This window comes from Acomys minous (genome assembly GCF_964271855.1).
Source record: "Acomys minous genome assembly, chromosome: 11".
Lineage (NCBI taxonomy): Eukaryota > Metazoa > Chordata > Mammalia > Rodentia > Muridae > Acomys > Acomys minous.
Genome location: NC_140492.1, coordinates 49,309,756 through 49,324,059, shown reverse-complemented (window position 1 = coordinate 49,324,059; position 14,304 = coordinate 49,309,756). Strand labels below are relative to the sequence as shown.

The following is a 14,304-nucleotide window of genomic DNA, read 5'->3' as shown; positions in this document are numbered from 1 at the left end:
AGTAACTGCAGAAACACACACAGCCCCTTTTGTCAGGGAGAGCATTAATTGTGGTTTGTGGCACATACACTTCCACTGGGTGTATCCTCACGCGTCAGTAGACCTAGACTATCACAAGGATCATTGGAGCCTAGGAGTGTTGCCCCAGTTGAAGAGCTAGTAACTGAAAAACAATGTGTGTGATGCCTCCTTTCTCTGAAACTTCAGTGGAACTCAACATGAAATCAAAATATGCCACACAATCCCTATGAAAAGCCAAGCGGTCTGGAAATCTGTGCAGAAGAGAGAGCCGTGGCTAGGAGCTGGGAACCAAATTAGACCTGCTACATACTCACTCCACAGAGTACAAGTTAGGGTGTTGCTTTCTCTGTGAGTTTGTTTCCTAATTGCAAGCTAATCATGTTGGATTTACATCTTATGTGTAACTTCTAACTAAAAAATGTTACTAATCTGCTTCATAAAATGAGGCAAAGGTTTTGTTTCTTTCACTCCAATAAAAAGATAAGAAGAAGAGCGTCATAGGAAGAACGTTTAGGAGTAGTTAAGAGGTCTTCTTACCCCAATCAACAATGCTTGTCACTCTGCCTCAGCTTGAGCCCTTGTTTACAGATGTGCAGATTTATAAAACATTTTATTTAGCTATGATATATAGATGAATCTCAAAGTCGGCAAACTCAAACCAAATGAATCTTTTCTACTATTAGCCAGCAAAGATTGACCTGTGTTTGGAGAAACTTGGATGTATTCGAGATAAAATGACCTTTCCCACAAATTAATTATATCTAGGACTAAAATAATTACATCTTTTCATTGATTCTTTTTATTTCCACAGCATCCATGGGAATTTTGCCAATTCTTCGTAGAGTGATTTAAGCTCATTCATACCTAACTTGGATGAAGTACACTTTAAATATATGCCTGCAGCTCTGTCCCCTGCATGATGAATGGACAATACCATGGATCAGATTCGTAAACATAAACTGTATGGGTGCTTCTCAAAGCAGGGCCGTTAAAGTCTCAAATGACCATTTCCTAAGAGCTTGGAGACCCCTTCAGACTTTTTGAACTTACTATACTTGTTTCAATCTACTCAGAATATTGAGTGGAACCTCAGTTGTTAAATTACAAATGCGTCTGGTATTGAATTGAGAATTTAGAACATTTTATACAGATTCATGCATTATAAAGGACTACTATACAAGCCTTGAGGGTTTTTTGTTTGTTTGTTTGTTTTTTGTTATTTGTCAAAATAAAATTTAATCAGATTTTTAAAGAGAAACTCATGAACTTAATTTAGCTAGAGGAGAATGAATCTATAAGTTTAGCCAAATTAGAAATTCTGGCAAATCTTAGTATTCTAAATCATCTTCAGAGTTATACCGCCAAACTTAAAGATGCTAAAGCCATCATATCTGATATTATGTGTGACAGCTTTCCAGGGTGCCAGAGTGACCATAAGCAGAGCAGAAAAGTCCTTATATTACAATAAACATAAACTGTTTATTCATGTATTCATTTTAGTTCTTTAGTAGAAAACATGATCTTGGGCATGCGTTTTCTAATTTTTAATCTATTAGACAAAGCCTTTTTACTTTCCCTAATATAATAAATATTAAAAATATGCCACATAGTAACAAACCATTTCTTTTTTCCCAATAATGTTGGGAAACAATGTAGTCTTTGAAAGCAGCTATCGTTAGAGATATTATAATTATTATAATGAACTATAAGTAATATGATAAATAAAAATTTTAAATGCAAAACCACATCTATAAAGAAATTCTCTCATAAGCAGTAGATCTTAAAATTTATTTTGGTAATATATAATAAACATATGATTTTTTATACATAAAAAGTGAAGAAATATTGATTATATGTTCAGTCTTGCTGAAATGGCGACGTGATGATCCCATAAGATCTCTTGGCTCTCTTTCTGAAATCTTAGGTGTACAACCCACAGAACAAGATGATTAAAGAGGAAAAACAACTTTATATCTGTATTGAAGTCGTAAATATGGATTCCATAATGGAGTCCAAGATACGCTAAGTCATTGTGTTTTCTAAGAAATACTTTATTTCTGGAGATTGGAGAACTCATAAAAGCCCAAGAGCACCCTCTAGTGAAACTTCTGTAATAGGCCTAAGGGGACTTACTCTTGACCTCCACTATCCCTTCCAAATGACCTTTGATTTTCCAATATGTAGATATTGGATTCCTATTATCTGGGCTTAGCTATTTGCAGATCACAGAGAAGGTGCTATGCTTGGTTTTTTATGGTTTTGTTTTGTTTGTTGTTTTACTCATAAAATACCAGTGTATAACTAACTCTATTGTCTATTAAAATAATTTTCAAAACTAATTATGGAAATATAAGCAAAGTCTACAACTCATTTGTACGCGTTGGTCCTTTATAGTAAAGCCAGGAACATTTTTTCCTTTTCAATATAGGGGTATGGCCAAGGATATTAAGGTGAATTCTGGGATTAACAGGGGTGTGAAGGGTTAGATAAAGGAACTCTAGGTTTGGCCAGCGTATACTGTATGGATATACTCAATGATTAAATTGAAATTTTAAAATATGTTTATATAATGAATTTTTTAAATAATTGATGCACATTGATGAATAATTAAATGCTTCTAAAATGTAGAAAAATATTAAATATATTTATAGTTGTAATTTTGTATTTTAGAAAGATGAATACAAAGAGATTCTGTCTTCACTGTAAATTAGTTTAGGCTGTAAGTATATCATTCACTTAGATTAGTAACTATTACATAACAATTTAAACAAGGTTAATTATTACTTGATTGTATAAACAAGTTGACATAAAGTGCTGCAGTTGGAAGGGAACTTGGAGATCTAAATCTCTCCTATTTAGACAAACAGAGGCAAAGCCCTGGTGTACCTAAATGTTAAGCAACTTGGCAAGATGATACAAGTGGATAACGGCAGCTTTAGGATGCAACAGAGACTCCTTGTGCTCACTCTAGTGTTCCACACCCTACAGTAACCCCATTATTAAAGGGCTGTATGTGATTGCATACGTTCATTCTCGCTGACTTTGGACAACTCTTCATGCTTAGAGTGAAACTGTGCATCTTATGAATCCCTTTCTTACACTGTCTGCACTCTTGTGTATTGGAGTAACTTTCTGGATTGCTTCTAGGCAGAAGATAAATCCATGCTTATTTAATGAGTTTTGTTCATTTTTCAGACACCGTGCCACTCTTTACCTTTCAGTCAGATTAATATTCTAGCATTCCTCGGCACTATTCCTGTGAGCCTCAGCTTCACATTCATGTGTGTTCTAATGCTTTTACTGCTTGGTGTTCACAGAAGTAGTGTATAATCAGATAAAAAGTAATGTGGAAGATGGTTGGCATTCATTAAAATCAGCTTTGTATTGAATGTTGGTAACTAATTTGAAAGAAAATAGGTATTCTTGGAATTATCCAACAGAACTCAGAACAATAACTCTATTTAAAAGATTTTTTCGTGAATTATCTGATTTCTTGAAAATAACCAAACTACTTCACATGCATTTCTTTTGCCAGAAAGTAACCAGACTGTTTCTGTGTTTCTACATGAGAATTACTGTATAAGAAATGGTGTTTTGGCAAGACTTATTCCATATTAGGTCAGCAAGAGTATGTGATTTCATTCGTTTCTGAGTTCATTACCACATTTTTAATCTTAGCTGTAACTTTAGTCATAATACCTGTGCCTTTCATCACTGTTAATGTTTGGGAGATGAGATGGCTGTTTATGGGAAACCAAGGCACAGTGTCTTAATTTAAATTGTAATTAAAAAGTAGCTAGTTTCGTGAATTTTATTTCCGTTTCTTTGCCTGCTTTACTATTCTTCAAATACAGTGGGCTTGTTTGCATTTTGTTTGTTTTAGGAATCATAAAGCCTGCAAATGTTAGTGATTATGGCTATCGAGGAGGCCGCGCTCTTTAGTTTTTAGAAAAATAAACCAACACTACGTAAGAGAAGACTGGGAGGGTTTAATTTTACAACTTGACTTTCAGGAATAGGCAGTTCTTTTTTTTTTTTTTTTTTTTTTTTTTTTCCTAAAATAGTTGACTCTGGAGAAGCCACTCTTCAGTTCTACAGCTACTCTGACCCAAAAGCTTGACCAACAGTGTGTTATCTATGCATAGCCCGTACATGCTGGCCACTTAGTAGCACAGTGCAGCATGTCTGCCGGCTAGCTTCCTAATTCCTGTCAGTTTGCAGTGGTGTTAAAGACCACATTGAAACCCATGCGGGCCTACTGTTAAGTCTATTTCATCTTTAGCTGCAAGTCTAAACAGACTCAATAATGAGGCTGCGTGGTCTCTGCATGGTCTACTAAATATTTTTAGGAAGTAGAAACCCCTTCTGGAGTTCTGAGAGAAACATCACTTCAAAAATGCCTTTAAAAGTGCTCCAGCATAAACATTACAGTGGAACATTTCATTAGCTTTTTGAGAACAATAAAGAAATGTGGAGCATAATAGGCTAATATGTTTAAGTGGTCTTGGTAGAACCCTACTTAACTCAGTGGGATTTTCTGCAGCATGCAGAGGTGGAAAACCATTCCCTACATATGTATTGTGTAGGGCTGCCTCCTTCCTAGTTGCATGCAGTGTATATCAAAAAGAAGTGAGTTTCCACATGCAATTCGAAATGAAGAAAATCTCAAAATACAAGTTTTCGAAGCATCAATATTTAGATGGGATGATCAGCAACCAACAGTGCTAGCTTTTGGCATTCTGGGTTACTGCAAGATAGAGGAAAGGAAAAAAAATGAATATTAGCATTTCCCAGCCTCTTATATAGCTTACATTGCCACTAGGGAATTCAGATTCTAAAACACCTAAGGAAAGACATAATGTAAGCCAAATCCTATTGGTTACAAATTACAAACTCTAATTCAACTAATGAAAAATTATTTTGCTACTTAAGCTACAAATCTATCCTGCCAAATATTTGAATGAAGTAAAATGATAATTTAATAAAAAACAAAGTGGTAATTTTTTAGTGGTTTTTTATTAGGATTCAAGTAACTACACCAAGTACACTGCTGGACTTGCAGTATGATCTTCTGCCAATACTTTTAACTCTTGGGGCTTCTATTTTCTCAGATATAAATTGGGACTCATTAGTCCTTGGGACACTGTGATCCTTGTAATTTGCTTCAGCTTTTAGAGAAATATGTAAATTAAGTGTACAATTATAATGTTTTAAGCAAGTTCAAATAGACCTACATGATAACAAATTAAGTACTAAGTATTTTCCTTTATCACATAAATTGTGATCAGAATTCATTGAAAAGTCTAAATTCATGTTCATGTGACATTGAATTAATGATACAAAGAAAAAGCCTTTTGAGTGACAGACAGTGAAGTAGCATATTTAAGCCATTATGTTTGTTTGTTTCATTTACTGTCAAACCCTGTCTTCAAAATACTATCAACTAGTTATATTGATAGATGGAATCTGTCTTTCAATTCCAGGATGTGTTTCCTATCAAAATTTCTCTTCATTGGTTTTTGGTGTCTATATGCAAAATAACATATAAACACAAATGTAAATCCCAGCTGCAATTATTGCTTAGCAGTTGGGACATCATAAATTCCTTAAGATGCATACTTGTATTGTAAATATCACCAGAGCCACTGAGTAGGAGTGTGAAAACTAAACAAAATGTATTGAAAGCAGTGTATATGTTTTCTCCTTACCCAGAGGATCACTTCCTAGCTACCCTAGTTGCTCCAGTGGAATCTCACAAAAATGCTCCTGTCTCCAAGTTAACCCAACAAAGAATCAAGTGGGTTTATTTTAAAATTTACCCTTAAATATGTTCGCTAGTTTTGAAATTCTGATTTTGTGCTTTGCTTGTGTAATTCAAAAACAGCTTTAGTTTAAAAACAAAAATTGGCAAAAATACTAGTGCATTATGTGTTTTAATCACGTATGGTGTTTTGAAAAAGACTCAAAATTGACAAAATTGTTTCATTGTAATTGCCACTCAAATGCATGGATTTTCTTTTTCATAAGTTATGTAAAATAAAATAGAAACAAGAAACTTCTTAAATGAGTAGTATATGAATATTAAATTGTATAATTGTGCTGTAATATAAAGTATAACAGCTATACAGGTGACATTTTGTGGTATGTTCTTACATCCTTTATTTAAGTGAATTTTGTACTTTTTAGTTTACATACAAGGCTTTTTAAAGTATGTGGAGTTTTCAGAAAACTTTATCCAGTGACATGGTTAATATTCAAAGTCTAGTATAAGCTGGCCAGATTTTCTCTTTCATGGAGTTCTTTGATTTTTCTAAGAGCTTTTTCTTTCTTGGTAATATATAAACATAGAAAGAGAAGTTTCTTTGGCCCATATTACACTCATGAGACAATGATGATGCTGAAGTCCTTTTCATAATCAGGACCTTTGTAGAGATTGCCCAGGTATTCTTAGCCAAAATCTCCCTCTCATTGTACACTACTCCAGGGCAACATGTGGTGTGCCAGCTGGATGCCCTCCCTACATGCCTCAGGTGGCCACATTTCAATGGTTCCTATAGAGCACAGGCCAAGTTCTCATTCTCTGTGTTAATCAGTGGGAGAATTCCCATAGAAAAAGGGATGGAAGCATATTTCAGGAAAAGTCCAAGAGATTAGCCAGATGATTAGGCCAGGACATTTTAGGTTTAGGTTTTATGTAGAATTCCTGTGTCATTATCTTAGTTGACTGGAAAATGCTAGAAAAATTAGAGATACTTGGAATTAAAAATATCTTTTTATTCCACTGATATTTCTCTAAAGAGAAATCCAATGTTTTCTTTAGATGCAGTAAGAGCTCATCTTGATTTCTAAATTCAAAGGCAACTGATAAGTCTAGTAAATTAATCTGATAGAAACACATTCTCCTGTAATTTTGAAAAGATCTGAACTATGTCTTGGGAAGTCTATTTTAACACTCTACTCATTTAAATTATGTTCAGGTCTATAAACATTTAATAAGTGTGTACTGTATATAAAGTACTATAGAAGACACCGAGAAGTATTTCTCAGTGTATATAACCTTACAGTTTTGAAAATATTTTCATATTTATTTTCTTGCTTATGGTGAAGATTTACCTTTTAATTATTCCTTGCATAAATTACCTAAGTTTCAGGAATGTCTTTTTGCAAATTTGGTATCATAAAGAATCTCAACCAGGTTTTCAAATTTTAGATTTATGAAAAATATATGTTCAATTCCTTGTAAAGATGATTTTTTAATTCATAAAAAATCTGATTGATAAAGTATAGATAAATTTTGCTTCAACAATATGTGTAAGTGAAATACAACTGAATGAAAGTAAAACAGGTTTTTTTTTCAAATATCTCAATGTAGGCTTGAGAAGAAGATGATAAAATATTATCAAAATTACTTTGGATTTGGGTATGGATTTGTTCTGTGTTTAGTTTTGGTGAGCCTGGAGACCATTTAAGAAAGATATTTAGGGGTCTGGAGAGATGGCTCAGTGGTTAAAAGCATTGTCTGCTCTTCTAAAGGACCTGGGTTCAATTCCCAGGACCCACATGGCAGCTCAACAACTGTTTGTAACTCCAGTTCCAAGGCATCTGACACCTACATACCAGTGCACATAAAATAAAACTAAATAAAGATTACTTTTTTAAAAGAGAGAAAGCTATTTAGCTTCTCTTGGAAGAAAAATGAAGACTTACACTTTTGACATTTAATTGACTAGGGTTGGTACTAGTGCATTTCCTCACATTATCTGTTCTTTCATGACATAAGGCTCAGTTTTGAGTGTACTTTTAATTAATTACTTGAAACTGTTCTTATACTCAGCCTAAATGTAGTAATTTTATTTATTATATTTAAGCTTTCCATATACTTTCTAATATAAAAATGTGACTTATTCAGAAACTATTCATTCCTGATGAATATACCATTATATTATATATACCAATCATATATATATGTGTGACTATATACCAATATATTACCATTATATTCAGTGTTATATTCTACCTGAATAATATAAATGCTGTGCAACTTCTGGAAAATAAGTATAGAAGCTATTACATTCCACTTAGTATATACAAATGTACTGTTGTTGCATCTAAAAATTCATGATGACATTTTCACTTCTATTTTGCTGTTACGTTTTTTAAAATTTTTATCATCTCTCAAGAGTACATTAAAATATTAAAAAATAAAAAAATGTGAAAAACACCTGAGTTTTACTTTAATCCATCAATTGTATTTTACTTAGACATATTGTTGAAGTAAAATTGATCTATACTTTATCAATCAGATTTTCTATTAATTAAAAAGTCATCTTCAGTAAGAATTGAACATATCACATTTTCTCATAAACTCAAAATTTGAAAACCTGGTTGGGATTTATATTTTTATTGTATCAAATTTGCAAAAAGACATTCTCTAAGAAACCCATCAGTTATGTCATTTGGGGAGATTGGCCCAGAGGGCAGTCATGTTGACCCCATCTGCAAAGGTTGGCTAAGCTAGAATCTTGGACTATATAAATACCATTCATCAAGGTCCACATAAAGTAAGTAGGTGGGGAGTAAGGGACAGATGGTAGGGTCGACGGCAAGAAAGTAGTTGTTGACATTGATAGAGACCCTTCTTCTTGCCAGAGTGACTCCATGGACTTCTTTTGGCATGAAAGCCTAAGCCAAAGCTATCATCTTAATGGAAGGTGAGCTGCAGGCACACTGGAGAGATCTAGACACAGTAGGTATCTAGGATTGGCTTAGGTTCTGTCTATCAGCTTGACTGTCATACCTATTTGATTGATGTGCAGGGCGGCCTAAAAGTGCTGCTTTGATGTTGAGGATTGTATCATAAGGTTCCTGATACAGTGCACATGTCTGGATGGAATTGGACATTGACTATCTTTGCCTATGCCAAGCAACACCAGACTTGAGTGCATTATTCTGTGGATCAGTAGCAGATGGTGAGTGCAGACGTTTGGAGGGGGTGTGCCTTCAAACACAATATGGAGCCAACAAACTTAGAAGGTTATTGCATGTCTTGACTTTGGCAGCTATTTTTAAGCACTGACAAAAATTCACATATAACCCATTGGTACTTTGAGAATACCAGATACATTGGTGTTCCAGGAAAAAGAAGTGTATAAAACAAATACACCGTTTTCTGTGTTGGTCAAGTTGGTTGGAGAGAGCTCTTGGCATTGGCTAAATGGGCCATATAAACATTTTTGGATTGTGTATTCTCAAACTTTGTACCACTATAATTGTTACCAATGCCAACAAATTTACTCATAAGTAGACAAAGGAATGGGCATCAGAGTACTTAGAAGTCCACATACTATTTTGTGATCTAATGTGACACTTAAGAGTGATTTTATTTTCTTAGGCTTTTAATTTGGACAGAGTACTATATTCTTCAAAAAAAGAAAAACTAAGAAAATAAGGTCAATAGAAGAATATTATTTAAAAAATAACTGTGGAAGGAAATTCATGGGTGAAAGAGCCTTAGAGACAGACATACAGGACAAATGACTTTTACTAATATTTGCTATTTTGTTTTGAGTGGATTCTGAACACATATAATTCAATATTTGAATCAAAATATTTTTCTAAAATATAAATGTAAATATTCTTATTAAAAAGAATTTGTAAGCAGACAGATTAAAGCAACTAAATCTTAACTTAGTTGTCACCATAATTAGGGATGATTCTAATATTTTCCCTAACTCCTTCCAACTTTATGCACAACTCTAAAGTGTATATGTTTGCATGTGACTTTTTAAATAAAATTTGGATCATATGGTATGTGTTGTGCTTTCTTAACATCAATAATTAAATGATAGTTATAAAATCTGTACTATCAGTACTTTCAAATAATTGTACCTTATGTACGAAAATTCTTTATCAACCTCTCTGTGTTTGATGGAAGGTTATTTTGACAGTGCCTTCTACCCTGAGGATCCATCTCCCTGTAGTGGTGAATTTCTTGGTTAGAGAATATCCATTTTGCTTTGGATAATATTTCCCAAATTGTATGTGAAAGGATTTTTCTAGATAATTTTCTACCTGATTTGAATATTATCATTACTATTTGTCAATTTGGCAAGCAAAGCCAGGTTTCTTTTGTTTTCATTCACATCAATTTGATGAATACCTAAGTAGCATGCTTCTCTTATACTTATTTGCCATTGTTTCCTCTTTTTAATAAAGAATTTGCTTATGTCCTTTACTCCTGTCATCATGCTGATCTGTCAGATTCTTTAAATGTTAGTCATTACTTTTGTTAAACATTGTACAAAAATGTGTGTCCTAGTTTTCAAATGACACATGATTGTCTTTGCTATTGTTGACATAAGAAAAATATAAGTACTTGTATGGATAATTCTGTTGTCATATTGTCCTTTGCTGTTACATTACTCAACAGGTGATAGTGGGTAACTAGCCAACTTTTTTTTTTTTTTTTTTACTATTATGGTAGCTCTAGTTTTTATATTTTCTATTCCTTAAGTTCCATTTTTGCCTATGGCATGAAATCAGTATCTTACTTAATGGTGTCCAAATGAGTAGTCTTTGCCTTAGCATCATCAGTGTCACTCACACTCATGTGGCAGCATTATTGCATGTAGATGTTAGCAGTATTAGAAGCTTCTTTTTGAGACCTCTTGTTTGGTCTTTCATAGTCTCTCTTAAACCTTCGCAATTTATGTGTTTATTTGGTCAAAGACTTTATTTTTCTCTCTTATTTTCCTTTTGTCCCCCCCTTCTCCCCTCATCCTTCTTTGCTGTTTGTGACAGGGTCACTAAGCATGGCCTTCAAACCCTGATCCCATTGTCTCCCAAGTGCTAACATCCCAGGCATGCACCGCACCCTCATAGCTGTTTTTCTCTTTTCAGATATGTTTTTTATATTGTCACCTACATATTATTCATAATTACTTCCCTTCACTGAGTTCATAAAATGCTCCAATAGAATTTTATTGAATCTATAAATTAATATTGTTGTCTATGTAATAATATTCAGTATTCATACTCAGAACTCTATAGTATTTTGCGTTATGAATTGTTGTATTCACAAATCAATCTTATTTGCTTACATCCCCAAATTCCTCAGTATAGATGTAGCATTTTTGTTATGAACTGGGATTCTTTGAATTCTAGTTTCCAATTTTTCAGTAGAAAATCTATATTTGCTATTTTTAATATTTAAAATTAGTTATTTTTATTTAGCTGTTAATAGTTTCTTTGAAGTAATTTTGTGTTTTTAAGGCAATTTGATTATCAGCTAACCGTAATGGTTTAGTCTTTTCTCTTATAATTCTGTTTAATGTCCTTTGTATTACTTTAAAAAATTCAATCATTTAAGTGCTCATTGTGACAGGAAGCATACTTCCTGATTAAATGTATTGCAATGCATCTTTTTTATAGTTAAGGTTAAGATAAATACTTTCTTGTATTGGTAAAATACATTAGAATTCTATTTTGCTAACTACTAAATTTTTTTAAAGCTTATATGCTACATGTTGATAAATCTTATGAAGCTCTAGTTGAAAAACACAGAACAGATTTTTAATTCAGATTAATTTATCACACATTTATTCAACACTTACTTTGTACCAGAAAATTTTCACTAGGCATTAGAATTTAAGTACATTGTCCTTTCCCTTAAAAATGTTATATGGTAATTTAAAAAAATGACAGTTTAGAAATAACTTAAGGTAATTGATTTTTCATTATTAAATAACTTACATTATTAGAAAACAATTTACATTCAAGAATTTAGTAAGAAAAATATCAAAAGCTTGTAATATGTAATATTTTATATCACCATGTAAATTATAAAAAATTTTTAAAAATAAAATGATTATTTATGATCAGACTTTTTAATTATTACATCAAGAACAATGGTGGTTGGATTCTAGTGAAAAACACTTGCAAAGTTTGATAATGACCTACTAAATTTATAAGCTATATAGCATTGACTCTATTCTTTGTATATAATTAGGAAGCTGGATTTGTCATCATAGTTAATCTGACATAGTTTACATGTCTCATGTAAAATGACTGAAATGACATCTGCTCTTAGAGGAAATCACTTTTATGATACTGTTTTTTGTTTGTTTTTTTGTTTACTGAATTTTTGTTGACCACAGAGTATTCTGAGTCACCTGTGAAGTTCCAGTAGATATTCACACAGTTGTGGTTTTGGTACTAATTTCATTGTTTCAATTTACTTAATAAAATGTATCCTGCTTTAAAAAATGTATCCCGCTTTTCCCATCTTGTGAAACAATTTACCATATTTTTTAAATTCTTTTTTATTTTCCTCACTTAGTGTATATAAATATTTTAAGCTATACTCTTTTGACTAGATCCTTTATAATTTAAACAAATAATATTTTAAATATTTAGTTTGTCAAATTTTATACAGCATTATGCTATTTATTATTAGTTACAGTTCAGAAAGACGTAGCTCACATTCTTTCAAAGAATATGCTTTCTGTTTGGTAGATATGAATAGAGAAAAATATAAAACATTTCAGGGAAATATGTATACTTGATGTGAACTAATATATCTAATCATTTTTTATCTTTTAGATAAAATATTAAATATGCTATTTATCTGTTGGATACGCATCTTCCACTGAAATAAACATTTTCCATATAATCATTATATTTTAAATTATTTAATCCCTTGTTGGTTTTAGTTTACAATATGTTTCTAATTTTTTTCTTTTGGAATTACATTGGCTAGACAGATAAATGGCTAGACAGACATGAACAGTATTACGGGTAATAATTTCTTACACATTTAAAAAACTTCATTTCAACTGGAATGTGTATTTCTAATTTATATTATATCTCTTATTTTTCACAACTGTATTCTTATTTTCTGTTAAAAACTTTTATAATGGTTCGCTTAAACTAAATGCAATTGTTTTCAAAATAAAAGTTGATGCTGCATAGAAATTAAGATTAATATAAACTAAATCCTTGCTTTCCAAATCTCTTCTTTCATTGAAGAGCTCCTCCACTATTGTAAAAACTATTCAACAAAGAATTGACTTGCAAAGTAGGAGGAGTCTCTGTGCTGACACAAAGTTAGCATATCTACTAAAGGGATACTGGAAGGAAATTTTGGTTTATTAAAGGAGAATGGTACCATATTTGGGGACACACACACACACACACACACACACACACACACACACACACACACACACTTCATTTTACCAAGGTTCCTATTTTAAAGTTTAACATTCAGTATATATTCTTAAAATGTTATATTTTCTAAAATTTTACCTCTTCTCAAATTTAAGTGCTGGCATCAAATTGTATTTGTCACAAACCACAATGTTTGTCCCTTTGGAACTGTTATTCCACATTAATACATAAGTAATACTATTGATTAACAATATAGCTTCCAAGCTTCAAGGCCTTTCTCAGCCACCAATTCCCCTACACTCACTCTGAGCCTCCTGTGTGGTATCATTTGTGTGAGGTCTTGTTAAAATGTAAATAAATTATGCACAGCACACTTCCTCTATTTACCCAACTTACTATCTTGAAACAACTGTCTTGATGGAACACAGATTGATATGTAGTGTGTTTCTGTACTGAATGAAGTAAAGAAGGCGTTTTATGAATATTTAACAGAATCTACTTCATACCAGTTTTTAAAAGTATTTTATGAATTGTAGATTATCTGAGCCATGGGATATGATGTAATTCTGCATGAAAGAGTTCATAGACTGAAGATATCTCCTCAAACAGAATTGGATTAGACCCCTGAGAAATATGCATTGGTGCTTTTATAGCACTTTAACGTTATAAGCATATCTCACATTTAATTATGCACATTGCTATTGTAGTGCTATTTGGTAAATACAACAGAAATGAAAATACAGAAATAAGGATGCTCCTTAAAACAATTATCTTTACTATAATGCACTTTTTTCTCCAAGGTTTTAGTTTCAAATATGCCATTTTGCTTGTCTTGAGAAGCAATTGTTAGCCTCCATGTTATTTCAGAGAAAATTTATAATATCTGTGAAATGATACATTTCTCTATATACAACATTAGGATTTCCCACAGGAAAAGATTAGATCAAACAAAATATATGAAATAGTAAGTGGTAATAAGTATTTAAAAGTTGATAATGTCAAGCTTATGAGATATAATGCTACTTGATTATTGTATTATCTTTAGAAATAATTAGTGTAGAAATATCTCATTTGTTTGATACATACAAATCCTGAGATGAAGAGGCAATTTAGTGA

At 32.2% G+C, this 14,304-nt stretch overlaps 1 protein-coding gene across 4 annotated transcripts in view; it reads left to right on the top strand.

The window, feature by feature from the left end:
- LOC311609169 (uncharacterized protein) overlaps window positions 1-14,304 on the top strand; it is a 627,587-nt gene that overhangs the window by 215,373 nt on the left and 397,910 nt on the right. The window contains exon 4 of one of the 4 annotated variants that reach the window (XR_014783304.1): window positions 833-1,645. The exons of the other annotated variants lie outside the window; for them this stretch is intronic. The gene's annotated coding sequence lies outside the window, so the exon portion shown is untranslated. Of the gene's footprint in view, window positions 1-832; window positions 1,646-14,304 lie in introns of those variants that run through there. 4 annotated transcript variants of the gene reach the window in all.